The following is a 13,920-nucleotide window of genomic DNA, read 5'->3' as shown; positions in this document are numbered from 1 at the left end:
TTGCATATTAGACTTTTCTTATATAGGATGTACCGTGTCTTCTTTATCCAATTGTCTTTTGATGAACACATATCTTTATGGTTGTTACTTGTCTGCTCACACCTGGTTCCTAGGGTGATCTTTGGTTTGACACCCCTGAATATACGGCATAGGGTACTGTTAGTAGAAGTAAGTATGCACTGTTTTAAGTAAATGCAGTGCATGAAAATCAAGATTTTCAAAGAGAAAAATTTCATGGTCATATATTTTACAAAGAGATCATCTTCTACAAAGAGTTTTGAACAAATATTTATTATAGCTTTTTTGAAACGTTAGATTCATATCTGCTTCTTATTTACTGTCAGAACCAGTGTTGCTACCTCATTTACTTGGATTTTTATAGGCTACTTTCACAACATAAGCTACATGGAATATTAAGATAGTCTTCTTGATAATTCAAGCCAAAAATTACATTAAATCTTCAAAACATTGAAAGAAAAGCATACCTGAACCTACATTACCACTTACCTGTAAAGTATCTTACTGAATTTTTCACAAACAGGTTTGGAACTCTTTTCATCATGAATTATAAAAACAAGTCCCAATACTAATTAATGTTTTGGCTAAATTTAAACAATGTTTTATTGCATAAATTTTATCATATTTGTATTTTATAATTTTAAGTTTATAAACTTTTAATAATTTTTTATTTATTTAAAAAATATTATTGATTTTTTACAGAGAGAAAGGGAGAGGGATAGAGAATTAGAAACATCGATGAGAGAGAAACATTGATCAGCTGCCTCCTGCACAACCCCTACTGGGGATGTGCCTGCCACCAAGGTATATGCCCTTGACTGGAATTGAACCTGGGACCCTTCAGTCCGGAGGCCGACACTATATCCACTGAGCCAAAGTGGTTAGGGCTATACATTTTTATTAAAATTTCATTTTAAAATAAACTTTTAATTTTAGAACATTTAGATTTACAAAAATATCAAGAAGATAGTTCACAACAGTTTTCCCTATTATTGACAGCTTATATTACTGTGGTGCATTTGCCAAAATTAATGAAACAATGTTGACACAACTGTAGCTGAAGTCCGCACTTCATTCAGATTTCCTCAGTTTTTCTCTAATGTCCACTGTCTGTTTCAGGCTCCCATCAGGATACCATGTTACATTACATTGTCATGTTTCCTTAGGCTTCTCTGGGCTGTGGCAGTTTTTGTTGACTTCCCTAGTTTTTGATGACTTTAATAGTTTTAAGGTGCACTAGTCAGGTATTTTCTAGAATAACCCTCAATTGGATTTGTCTGATGCTTTTCTCATGAGTAAACTGAAGTTATGGGATTTGAGGAGGAAGAACCTAAAACTAATGTGCCATTTTCATTACATCATATCTAGGGTGCTATAGGCTGACATCACTGTTGATATTGACCTTAATTACCTGCCTCAGGTAGTGTTGATCATGTCTAGCATTCTTTTAAATGCCAAATTCACACTGCATGTTTAAAAGATAATAAAGGAATTTATTCATGTGCTACCTGTCAGGAACACAGCTTTTTACCTGAAACAAATTATGACCATAATATTCATTTTGGGTAGTGAGAGATTGTGTAGGCATGGAATGAACCAAAACTACTGAAAATTGATTAAATGTGTGAATTTCTGACCAGGTTAAAATTTCATTTGATTGTCAAATATCTGAAAGTGTAAAAACAACACAAAAGTTATCACTAAGTATTCAGAATTCTATACTGTTTTAAATAGAAGTAAACCCCAGACTTTTGCCACTGAAAGACAAATGTTAATATAATTTATTCATTATAATATTTTAACACTTCTTGTGCTGATATCATAGATACATATGTTAGAATTAAAAGCTACATTACTTCTTACCTGTGGGCCTATTATTTTTAGGAAATAGTAGGGGCTAGGGAAAGTGCCATATGTTGGTAAAAGAGTTGGATAATCAAGGAGATTAAAAGAAATTACAACTCATGGGATATAGTAATATTACTATGAAACACTGTATACATAGAAGTAAGTGGTTGTTGATAACTGGAATTCCCATCAACTAACCCAGACACAGTAATTAATCAATGTAATATATACAAACAAATAAGATATTCACAGGGGTCAATTTGAAATATGTTAACAAAGCATTTTCTCCTCATCTTGTTTATTTTTCATGCTAGCTAAATCATTAGAATTTCCTCTTCTTTGCTCTCTAGTGAAACAGCCATTGGCCTGTATCCATGAGAAGGCAATAATCCCAGTGAAAAAATATCTTTAATATCTTCATTAATCCCTGGAGATTAATTTTATTTAATCATTTAAGGGGAAAATGTTTAGTGAAATACATTAACCCACTCTATGATGGCATAGTACATAAAATTACACCTGACAGATGAATTGTTTAATAAAATTCAACATTAATTCCTAATCAAACCTATGGAAAAATGAATAAAAATATTCTTTCTTATTATGATAGAGAAAGTCCATTAATATGTAGATAAAAATCATACTGAATTTAGATATGTTTGGAGTGAGTCACCCTCAACCTGCTACAAAACAATATTTAGCATCTATTTCTAATTCTAAAGATACAGTAGTGAGCAAAACAGACAGGAATTCTTGCTCTCTGAAGCTTATATTTTAGTTTTGGTGTGGAAGTGGGGTGTAAGAAGAAGGTAAGTAGGCAGATTAAAAATAAATTCATCCAGTATTTCTCCCTTATCCACAGTTTCTCTGTCCATGGTTTCAGTTACCCACAGTCAACCACAGTCCAAAAATACTAAGTGGAAACTTTCAGAAGTAATCAATTCATAAGTTTCAAATTGTATGCTGTTCTGAGTTGAGTGTTGAAACCTTGAAAGTTGAAATCCCAATGAGGGACATGAATCATCCTTTTGTCCAGCATCTCCGCCCAGTTCTCAATCCCGCCCATTTGTCACCCAGTTGCCATCTTGGTTATCTGATTGACTGTCGAGGTATCACAGTGCTTGTGTTCAATAATCCCTTTTTTACTTAATAATGTCCTCAAAGCACAAGATTAGTAATGCTGGTGGTTCTGATATGCTGAAGAGAAACCATGAAGTGTTTCCTTTAAGTGAAAAGATGAAAAGTTCTCAACTTAATAAGAAAAGAAAAAAAATCATATTTTGAGGTTGCTGAGATCTACGGTAATAACTAATTTATCTGTGAAATGGCCTAATGTATAAATTAAACTTTACCATAGATATGTATGTATAGGAAATAAAACATAGTATATGTAGGGTTCAGTATATGTATTGTTCAGTACATGTCCCAAGACCCCCAGGGGAGGCCTGAAAGCAGAGATAGTACTGAATGGGTAAGGGGGGATGACTGTATAAAGAATATCAGCTGACAAAAAGTGCAATGGAGAAAAATAAAGCAGAAAAGGCTTAAGGAGCACAGAGGGGAGAAGGTAATTTTAAATAGAGGAGTCGGAGAAGGCCTGGCTGAGAACTTGACATATGATAGAACTCTTGGAGGAGGTGAGGGGATGAGCCATGCAGATACCTGAGGAAAAGCTTTCCAGGAATTGGGAGAAGCAAGTACAAGGGCCCCGAGGCAAGAATATTTGGTATGCTCATGAAATTGCAGTTTTCCGTAGCTGGAAAGAAATTAGTGAGGAGTAGAGTAGCAAGTTACACAAATGGAGGCAGATCATACAGGGCTTTGTAAGGAGCTATCAGGACTTTGGAGGGTTTTGAGCAGAAGTGTGACAATATCTGACCTAAGTTCTCAAAATTACTCTAGCTTCTCTTTTGGATTGTGATTAGGAGGTGCAATAATCCACGTGATAGGGGTTGGTGGCCAAGAACAGGGTGGTGGAGTGGAATGGTGAGAAAGGGTGGGATGCTGGATGTATTTGGAAGGTAGAACCAGTGTGCTGACAGATGAAATGCAGATATGCGTTTCTTTTTGGCATGAGCAGCAGGAAGGATGGAATGGTTTTCATAATGACTATTTTATAGAGATTTATATTTTGCTGTACATATAATGAAGTACAAAATAGAAATAAGGTTTAAAAGGAACTCCATTAGAAAACTATGGTTATACACCTAGAAGAGCTAAAGTAATCAACCAAAAGCTATTAGAGATAATAGAACAGTGGAAAAAAACCTGCTGGTCAAAGGCTAGAATAACTCAGATCAGTCCTACACTCAAATGCTTTTATTATCAGTTAGCCCTAACTGGTTTGGCTCAGTGGATAGAGCATCGGCCTGCAGACTGAAGGGTCCCAGGTTCGATTCTGGTCAAGGGCATGTACCTTGGTTGCAGGCACATCCCCAGTAGAGGCATGCAGGAGGCAGCTGATCAATGTTTCTCTCTCATCAATGTTTCTAACTCTCTATTCCTCTCCCTTCCTCTCTGTAAAAAATCAATAAAATATATTTAAATGTATTATCTAGCTAATCTAAAATAATAAAAGTGTAATATGCTAATTAGACCGGACAGCCGAACAACCTTCCAGAAGTCATTCCGGATGTCCTTCCAGATGAAGCTGCGGTGGTGGGGACCAAGGCAGAGGTGGTTAGGGGCCATGAGGCAGGCAGGCAGAGTGGTTAGGGGCAATCAGGCAGGTAGGCAGAGTGGTTAGGGGCAATGAGGCAGGCAGGCGAGAAGTTAGGGGTGACAATGAGGCAGGTGAGTGGTTAGGGGTTATCAGGCAGGCAGGCAGGCAGGCAGGTGAGTGGTTAGGAGCCAGCGGTCCTGGATTGCGAGAGGAATGTCCGACTGATGGTTAAGTCCTGATCCTGTGAGATGGGTCTAAACTGGCAGTTGGACATCCCCTACGGGGCCCCAGATTGCGAGGGGATGCAGGCTGAGCTGAGGGACCCTCCCCCCATGCACGAATTTCATGCACCGGGCCTCTAGTATAATTATAAAAGACTTTTGGTTTATGATAGCCATAAAATTGAATTATGTGTTTATTAAACTTGTGTGAGGGTATATAACACCTATCCACAAACCTACAAAATTTTAATGGTGGGGAAAAAAAGCTTGACTACATAAAGAATTATATCCTACTCCTGATGGGAAGATCAAATGGAAGTGGCAATTATTTCTGGTTTAATTTGTAGTCTCAACACAAATTCAGTTAAAATACCAATGATGTCAGGGCAGTGTATAGAATGCAAAATAATTGATTTTATGGTATACTTGGGAAGAAAGGCAAAAATATTAAAGGATTAGTGAAGAAGTAATAATTATCTCATGACATAGACTGTCTTTTTTAAAAGAACTGATCAATGTAATGCTGAATTAGAAGGAGAAATATAGACCATTGAGATAAAATAGAGCTTGCATAAATAACTTGAAATACATACAAAAATGTAATATATGGCTATTGAATATAATAGAATTATAAGGAACATAATTATTTCATACATGTTGCTAGGGTAACTTTATATCCATATGGCAAAAAATGAATTTATCTCAAAGAATTAAAATAGAAAATGAAATCATATACGAAGAATTTATTTATACAAAGAAAAAAAACATTTTCGATAATTCAAGAAATTATAAAGAAAAAATGGGCAAAGGTATATAATAAATCCAAACATCTGTACAATTAAAATGAAGCAAAGACAAAATAGTAGCAAAATAAAGAAAAATTTTAAGTACTTACAGAAAGTCCAAGTGTCACATGGGCAGTGTTATTAAATATTCTTTAGAGTTTCTGAAATTTTACAAATCTACTAATGCAATTGATAAAACATATAAAGTCTCCAATAGACAAATATTTGTATGTGTCTGTACACACACAAAAGAAAAAATATACTTAAGCCCCAATTAAGATACTTGGGAATAAACTTAAGCAAGGTAGTAAAAGAATTGTACTCAGAAAACTACAGGACGTTGAAAAAAGAAATAGAGGAAGATATAAACAACTGGAAGATTATGCCATGTTCATGGAATGGTAGAATAAACATAATTAACATGTCTATACTAACCAAAGCAATCTATAGATTCAATGCAATCCCTATTAAAATACCAATAGCATGTTTCACAGACCAAGAACAAGCACTCCAAAAATTCATATGAAAACAAAAAAGGGCCCGAATAGCTGCAGCAATCTTGAGAAAGAAGAACAAAGTTGGAGGGATCAGAATATTACATATCAAGTTATACCACAAAGCCACTCTAATCAAAACAGACTGGTACTGGCACAAGAACAGGCATATAGATCAATGGAAGAGAACAGAGATCCCCAAAATCGACCCAAACCATTATGCTCAATTAATATTTGACAAAGGAGGCAAGAGCATACAATGGAGTCAAGACAGTCTCTTTAATAAATGGTGTTGGGAAAATTGGTCAGATACATGCAAAAAAATAAAAAAGGAAGAAAGACTTAAATGTAAGTTGTGCAACCATAAAAATCATAGAAGAAACCATAAGCAGCAAAATCTCAGACTTCTATTGTAGCAATATTTTTGCAGATACATCTCCTGGGGCAAAGGAAACTAAGGAGAAAATAAACAAATGGGACTATCTATACTAATAAAAGACAAACATGCAAATTGACTGTACCTTCGCTATGCTGCCTTAAGCCATGCCCACCAGCCAATCAGAGCAACTATATGCAAATTAGCCCAACCAAGATGGCGGCCGGCAGCCACGGAGCTGGAGCAAGCAGGAGGCTTGGTTGCCCCAATGATGGAGGAAGCCAAGCTTCCCACTTGCCATGCCGGGCTCTGAGCTCCACTCAAAGCAACAAAGTTTCAATTATAGAAGCTAAATAAACCCCAGATACCTGCTTTCAGCAAGCCATGGCCACGGAGCTGGAGCAAGCAGGAGGCTTCCCTCCCAACAGTCCTGGTGGGTTCTGAGCTCCTCTCAAGGCTACAAAGTTTCAATTATAGAAGGTAAATAAATCCCAAAATTAAAAAAAAAATAAGAAAAAAAGGAGAGCCTGGGAGCTTCCGTCGCCGGGGGGCTTGGCCAGCCTGAAAACGGCCCTTAGCCCCTCACCCAGACTGGCCAGGCACCCCAGTGGGGACCCCCACCCTGAAGGGGGTATGACCAGCCTGCAAACACCCATCAGCCCCTTACCCAGGCTGGCCAGGCATCCCAGCAGGACCCCCACCCTGATCCGGCTGGCCCCCACCCATGCACCAGGCCTCTATCCTATATAATAAAAGGGTAATATACAAACTGACCCTAACAGCAGAATGACCCGGAATGACTGCTCACTATGACACACACTGACCACCAGGCGTCAGACGCTCAATGCAGGAGCTGCCTCCTGGTGGTCAGTGTACTCCCACAGTGGGAGCTCTGCTCAGCCACAAGCCAGGCTGATGGCTGCCAGCACAGTAGTGGTGGTGGGAGCCCCTCCCGCCTCCTCAGCAACACTAAGGATGTCCTACTGCAGCTTAGGCCTGCTCCCCTCTGGCAAGTGGACATCCCCTGAGGGCTGCTGGGCTGCCAGAGGGATGCCTGACTGCCAGCTTGGGCCCAATCCCCCAAGGAGCAGGCCTAAGCCAGCAGGTGGTGATCCCCTGAGGGGTCCCAGGCTGCAAGAGGGCATAGGCTGGGCTGAGGGACCCCCCCAAGTGCACAGATTTTTGTGCACTGGGCCTCTAGTATCAAAATAAAAAGCTTCTGTACAGCAAAAGAAACCATCAACAAAATGAAAAGGGAGTCCACTGTATGTGAGAACTTACTTGACAATGATACATCCAGTAAGGATTGATATCCAAAATATATAAGGAACTCATACAACTTAACAAAAGGAAAGCTATCCAATTCAAAAATGGGCAAAGGATCTAAATAGACACTTCTCCAAAATGGACATATAGATGGCCAAGAGACATATGAAAAAATGCTTAATGAAAACTGATCATCAGAAAGATGCAATTTAAAATGACAATGTGGTATCACCTCACACCTGTCAGAATAGCTACCATTAACAAATCAACAAATGACAAGTGCTGGCAAGGATGTGGAGAAAAGGGAACCTTAGTGCACTTTTGGTGGGAATGCAGACTGGTGCAGCCATTCCGGAAAACAGTATGGAGTTTCCTCAAAAGATTAAATATGGATCTGCCATTTGACCCAGTGATCCCACTTCTAGGAATGTATCCTAAGAAACCTGAAACACCAATCAGAAAGAATGTATGCACCCTATATTCATAGCAGTGCAATTTACAATAGCTAAGATCTGGCAGCACTAAGGATGTCTGACTGCTGGCTTAGGCCCACTCCCTGGACACCCCCTGAGGGCTTCTGGTCTGCAAGAGGCTGCAGGCCAGGCTGAGAGGACCCCCCCCCCCCACAGTGTGCAAACTTCGTGCACCGAGCCTCTAGTATTACAATAACCTTATATGGTGTTGGGTTGTTACCAGACTTATTATGTGATCACTTTGTTAGGTACATAAATGTTAAATAACTAGTTTGTACACCTGAACTAATATAATGTATATTAACTATGTTTTAATTTAAAAAGGAATTAATGTAAACATCTACATATATAAATGGATTAATTGGAAGTGTTTGGGTGTTATAAGAAATGTATTGATTTGCCCACTTCCTATACTTTGACTTCCTTAAGCAGTATTGCTCATTTCATTTTGGAACTGGGTGGTGAAAGCACTAAGTCTATTGGCGCCTCTATTCTGTGGGCCCTTAGAGCAGGGGTGTCCTGGAGCGGATGGGGCTGGGAAGTTGACCCAGGCCGGAGTCTCTTGTAGAACTGGACTGCTGGGCAGAGGACAAAGGCAGACAGATGCCAAGTATGGGATCCAACCACCCCAGGCAACTTGTAGCAGAGGAAGGCTGTAGGTACCAGGTACCTTTGTACAATATGGAATACCAGTGGGGTCTTTTCTCTGGTTTAGAGCTGCAAAGACTGTCTGCTGATGATAGGCATCTGTAACCCCCTGAAAGGCCTGGGGGTGGCCAGGGGTGGGGCAATCAGAGGCTGTTCTATTTTGGAGGAGCAGACCCCTAGAGGCCTGTCATCTGAGCCTGAGTCTGGGCTGCAGCAGATGGGCAGGATCTGGGCCGGGGCTCTGAAATGGCATTAGGGAGAGTGCCCTGGAAACTTGGTCTAATACAGGCCTTGTATGGGGCAGTCATTCACTCTGGATCCCTGTGCATTCCTATTGGGCAGCAGCTCTTAGTGAGGGGCTTGGCAGGGGCAGATGCTGGAGGGGTGAGCCATCCTTCTGGGATCAGCAGCTGGTCCGTAACACTTGGTATGGTCAGTATTTTTAACTGTGGCCATCTAATAGGTGTGTTGTGGTGTCTCTGATTTTAATTTGCATTTTCCTAATGATTACTAATAATCATGTCAGGTACGCTTTCATTTTCTTGCTTGTCATACATATATTTTTTGGTGAAATGTGTGTTCAAATATTTTATACATTTTTCATCGGGTTGTTTGTTTTCTTATTATTGAGTATGGGGAAGCCATATGTGTTCTGGATACAATACCTATGCCAAAAATATGCTTTGCGGATATTTGCTATTATTCCATTGGTTGTGTTTTTATTCTCTTGATGGTGTCTTTCAAATAATAGAAATTTTAATTTTAATACAGCCAAATTTATCGAAATTTTCTTCTATAGATTATGATTTGGGTAGCATATTTGAGATATTTTTGTTTACTCGAAGTCATAAGAATTCTCCCCCGTGCTTCATCTATAAGTCTTATATAGTTTTAGGTTTTACAATTAGGTTTATGATCAAATAGTTTATTAAATTTTATATATGTTGTAAAGCTTGATTGAAGTTCATGCTTTGCATGTGGATATCCCATTGCTCTAGCACCATTTGTTGGCTAGGGGCAATCAGGCAGGCAGGCAAGTGGTTAGGAGGCAGAGGTCCAGATTGCGAGAGGGATGTGGGATTGGACCTGAACTGGCAGTTGGACATCCCGTGAGGGGGTCCCGGATTGCGAGAGGGTGCAGACCGGCCTGAGGGACCCCCCGCCCCGTGCATGAATTTTGTGCACCAGGCCTCTCGTAGATCTATAATAGATCTTGAAGTTATGCAATGTTAGTTCTCTAATGATGTTTTTCAAAGTTGTTTTGGTGATTCTATGTCCTTTGCATTTCCATATCAATTTAAAACCAACTTGTTGATTTCCAAAATAAAAGCCAGATGGGATAGTGATTGAGATTCTATTGAATCTATAAGTCAGTTTTGTGAGAATTGATATCTTAACCACATTGAGTTTTCTGATCCATGAGCCCAGAATACCTCTTTAAGTTTTTAATTACTGTCAGCAATGTTTTGTAGTTTTCAGTACAGATCTTTCACATCTTTGTCAGATTTATTGCTGAGCATTTCATATTGTCTGATGCTATTTTAATTTATATTTTATTTTTAATTTAAATTTCTTATTGTTCATTGTTGGTATATAGAAATACAATTGATTTTTAAAGTATTTCTTGTGTCCTTCAACTTTGCTAAATTTGCTTATTAGTTTTAGTAGCTTTTTTTTTTTTGTAAATTGCATCAGATTTCTACATGAAAGATCAGGTTGGCTGTGACTAAAGACTGTTTTCTTTTCCAATTTGAACAGATTTTATGTCTTTTCTGGTCTTATTTTACTGTCTACAATCTCCAGTATAATAATGTTAAGAGAAGTAGATATCTTTGCTCTGACTGTAGGGGGAAAGCATTTGATCTTTTAAGTTAAGTATGATAACAGCTATACTTTTTCATAGATTTTTAAAAATTAGGAATAAATATTGATTTTTAAATATTTTTATTTTTGTTTTTTCTGTCTATTGAGCTGACCATGTTTTTTTGTTGTTGTTTATTTTTAGTTCGTTATTATGGTGAACTATCCTGGTTACTTTTATTTTATTATTATTATTATTTTAACTTTTTTACATTTTATTTTATTGTGGCAAAACAATTAACATGAGATCTTTTATTTAAAGAATTTTAAGTGTGTAATGCAATATAATTGACTATAAGCACCATAATGTACAGCAGATTTCTAGAAATTTTTTTTCCTTTATTGACTAAGGTATTACAAATGTGTCCTTATTCTTATAAGCATGCACACAAGTCCTTTGGTTGATCTCCCCCCCTTAGCCCCACCCTCCCCTGCCTTTAGAATGTTAAACCAACCTTGCATTTCCATGATAAGCTCTGGCTGGTCAAGATGAAATATTTTTAATATATTGTTGGATTTTGTTTTCTATAGCTGTGTTTAGAGTTTTTTCATCCTTGTTCATAAGCGATAATGATCCTTATCTTTGTTCTTCTGTATGTGATATATATTTGCCCCCCTATATGGTTGTCAACATTTTCTCTTTATCATTGATATTGAGCAATTTGATTATGATGTACCTTGGTGTAGTTTTCTTCATGCATATAATTTATTCAGTATATAGTTTTGGGGAACTGTAGCCATTAATTCTTCAAATATATTTTGTGTCTCCCTTTGTTCAGGGATGCACAGTACATGTGTATTAGGCTGGTTGAAGATGCCACACAGCTCACATATGCTCATTTTGTTTTATTTAAATATTTTTAAAATCTCTATATTTCAATTTGCATAGTTTCTATGTTTATAAATTCACTAATTTTTTACTTCTATAATGTCTAATATTTATTAATCCCAACAAATGTGTGTTTTCTTCCTTTTTATTTTTGAATAGTTTTTAATCTTTGGAAGTTCACATTGATTCTTTCTATATTTTTCATGTCTCAACTTAACTTTTGAACATATTGAATAAAATAATAATAACTATTTTAGTATTCTTTTCTGCTAACTCTAACATCTGTATTAGTTCTTGATGATTTTGATTAAGTTGTTTTGTATTTAGTGCTCATATTTTCCTACTTCCGTTCTTAGTAATTGCAGACATTGTAAATTTTACCTTGTTGGATGCTGACTATTTTTGCATTTCTTAAATACTCTAACTTTGTTTTGGAACACAGTTATGTTATTTAGAAACAGTTTGATCCTCTCAGGTCTTACTTTTCACTTTTGTTAGGAAGACACAGGGAGTGATCACTCTATGGCTAATTATTCCTCAATGCCGAGAAGGGGCCTTCTGAGCATCCTACCCGATGTACCATGGGTCATGAGACCTTGCAGTCTGGCTGGTGCAAACAGGCACTATTCCTGGCCCTGGGAGAGCACCAATCACCAACCTTCCTAATTTGTTTAGGTGGTTCTTCCGCCAATTCATATAGTCTCCTCTTGTGCATGTGGTGGTCAGTACTCAACTAAATACCCAAAGGGGGCCCTTTTACAAGTCTCTGAGGTTCTCTCTCTCTGTACCTATTTGTCTCCTGTCTGGTGCTCTGCCCTGTGAACTCTACTCCTCCTGGTCTCCGCTAACTCTTGGCTCTGTCTCCTCCATTTAACAAAGGCACTTCTTCCCACCTGGGTTCCCCTCTCTGTTCTGTGGCCTGGAAATGCTCTTAATGCAATAGTCTGGGACAGTGTAAGGCTTATTATGAATCATTGTCCTTGGTTGTCCTATGTTCAGTGTCTTGAAAAGTATTGATTCACATATTTTGCCTTTTATTTGTTTGTTTGTTTCTGGTGGAGAGGGTAAAATTTATCCCTATTACTCTTGGCTGGAAGCAGACATTCCCTCATATCCTCTTAAAATACAAATATTTACATGGTTGTAATTAGAGTACATGTATCATTTCATGGTCAAATAAACATTATAGTTGAGAGAGAGCGTTTTCATATTTCTAAATAGTTTTCATAATTGTCATTTAGTAGCTACAAAATATTCAACAGTGTGCCAAACTTATTTGAGACCTTTATACATTAAAGGATGATTTATGTTCTACCTCTTTCCAAAAAAGGATTTCAGATGGCTTACTGACAAAAAGGCCTACTAAATAAGAGTATTGCATTATGAATTAAAAGGAAGAAAAGAAGGTTAAGAAAAAACAAGGAAGCAGTAATGCCAACTATGATAATATCTGCTTTAAATGAAAGTAAAATTGGGCTTTGGGTATTCTGGCAGCCAAATGTGCCAACTGTGATTAGTTCCTTATTTGTATTATTAGAATAAAAAGGAGACATAAGTGGCATTAACAGTTATTGAATGCCTACTATGTGCAGCTTAACAAAAGGTATAATGATACTCGATTTGATTTGATTTGATTTCACCTTTGCGGCCCTTGCCCTGGGTCACAGAGCCAATGACAGCACAGGCATCCAGATCTTCACAGTGAAAAGGCACAGCAGGAATCCTGAGGCTGATGCCGTGCAGCACACAGGCTGCCCCAGAAGACAGACATCTTCCTTGTACTGAATTCTAAGAGACGTTTCTTACAGGGAGCAACTTACTCAGGCAAGTGGGAGTGATCCAATGATCAATGTCTTCACAACAGCTTCATATTAAAAGGAGTTTTTAATGACTTTATTTATAGTGGCTTTTGATGGGTATGACATTGAACTGCCCTTCAGTTGAGGAGCTTTTGGAAGGAATTATGTCACTTTCTTGGGAGGTAAGGTTAGGCAAGGATGGGATTTATTACTTAGAGAAAAGGACTGCTGTCCCCACACTGTCCTGTGATCTCCATTGCTCTTGGACAAAGTTTCAAAGAGGCCGGGAGAGCTCAGATCTCCAGGTTTGTTTCTTGTTTTTGGACGAGAGTCTATTTTACACTAATGAACTCCTCTTCCTAACAAATGTCTCCACAATTGTTCACACTTTGATTTATGTGTTCATAACTCTACTGAAAGCTCCAGGCATCTTTGTGGAACCACCATTGTCACCAGAATTCTGAGACTCCCTCCTTTTCTGACCTCTCCTTCTCTGTCAGATGCTACTTTTCATTACTGATGCCCATGTTCTACCCAGCACCCCTGCCCTGGGTGCTGTCCTTGCCTCTTTCTCGTTGTACTTAACATTTTGGCATCTCTTTGTGCCCAATTTAATATTAATGAGCATCTACTGCTCTCTA

Source organism: Myotis myotis, unplaced genomic scaffold (assembly GCF_014108235.1).
Source record: "Myotis myotis isolate mMyoMyo1 unplaced genomic scaffold, mMyoMyo1.p scaffold_m19_p_46, whole genome shotgun sequence".
NCBI classification, from domain to species: Eukaryota; Metazoa; Chordata; class Mammalia; order Chiroptera; family Vespertilionidae; genus Myotis; species Myotis myotis.
The sequence above is the reverse complement of the archived record's forward strand: the minus strand, read 5'-3'. Positions refer to the sequence as shown.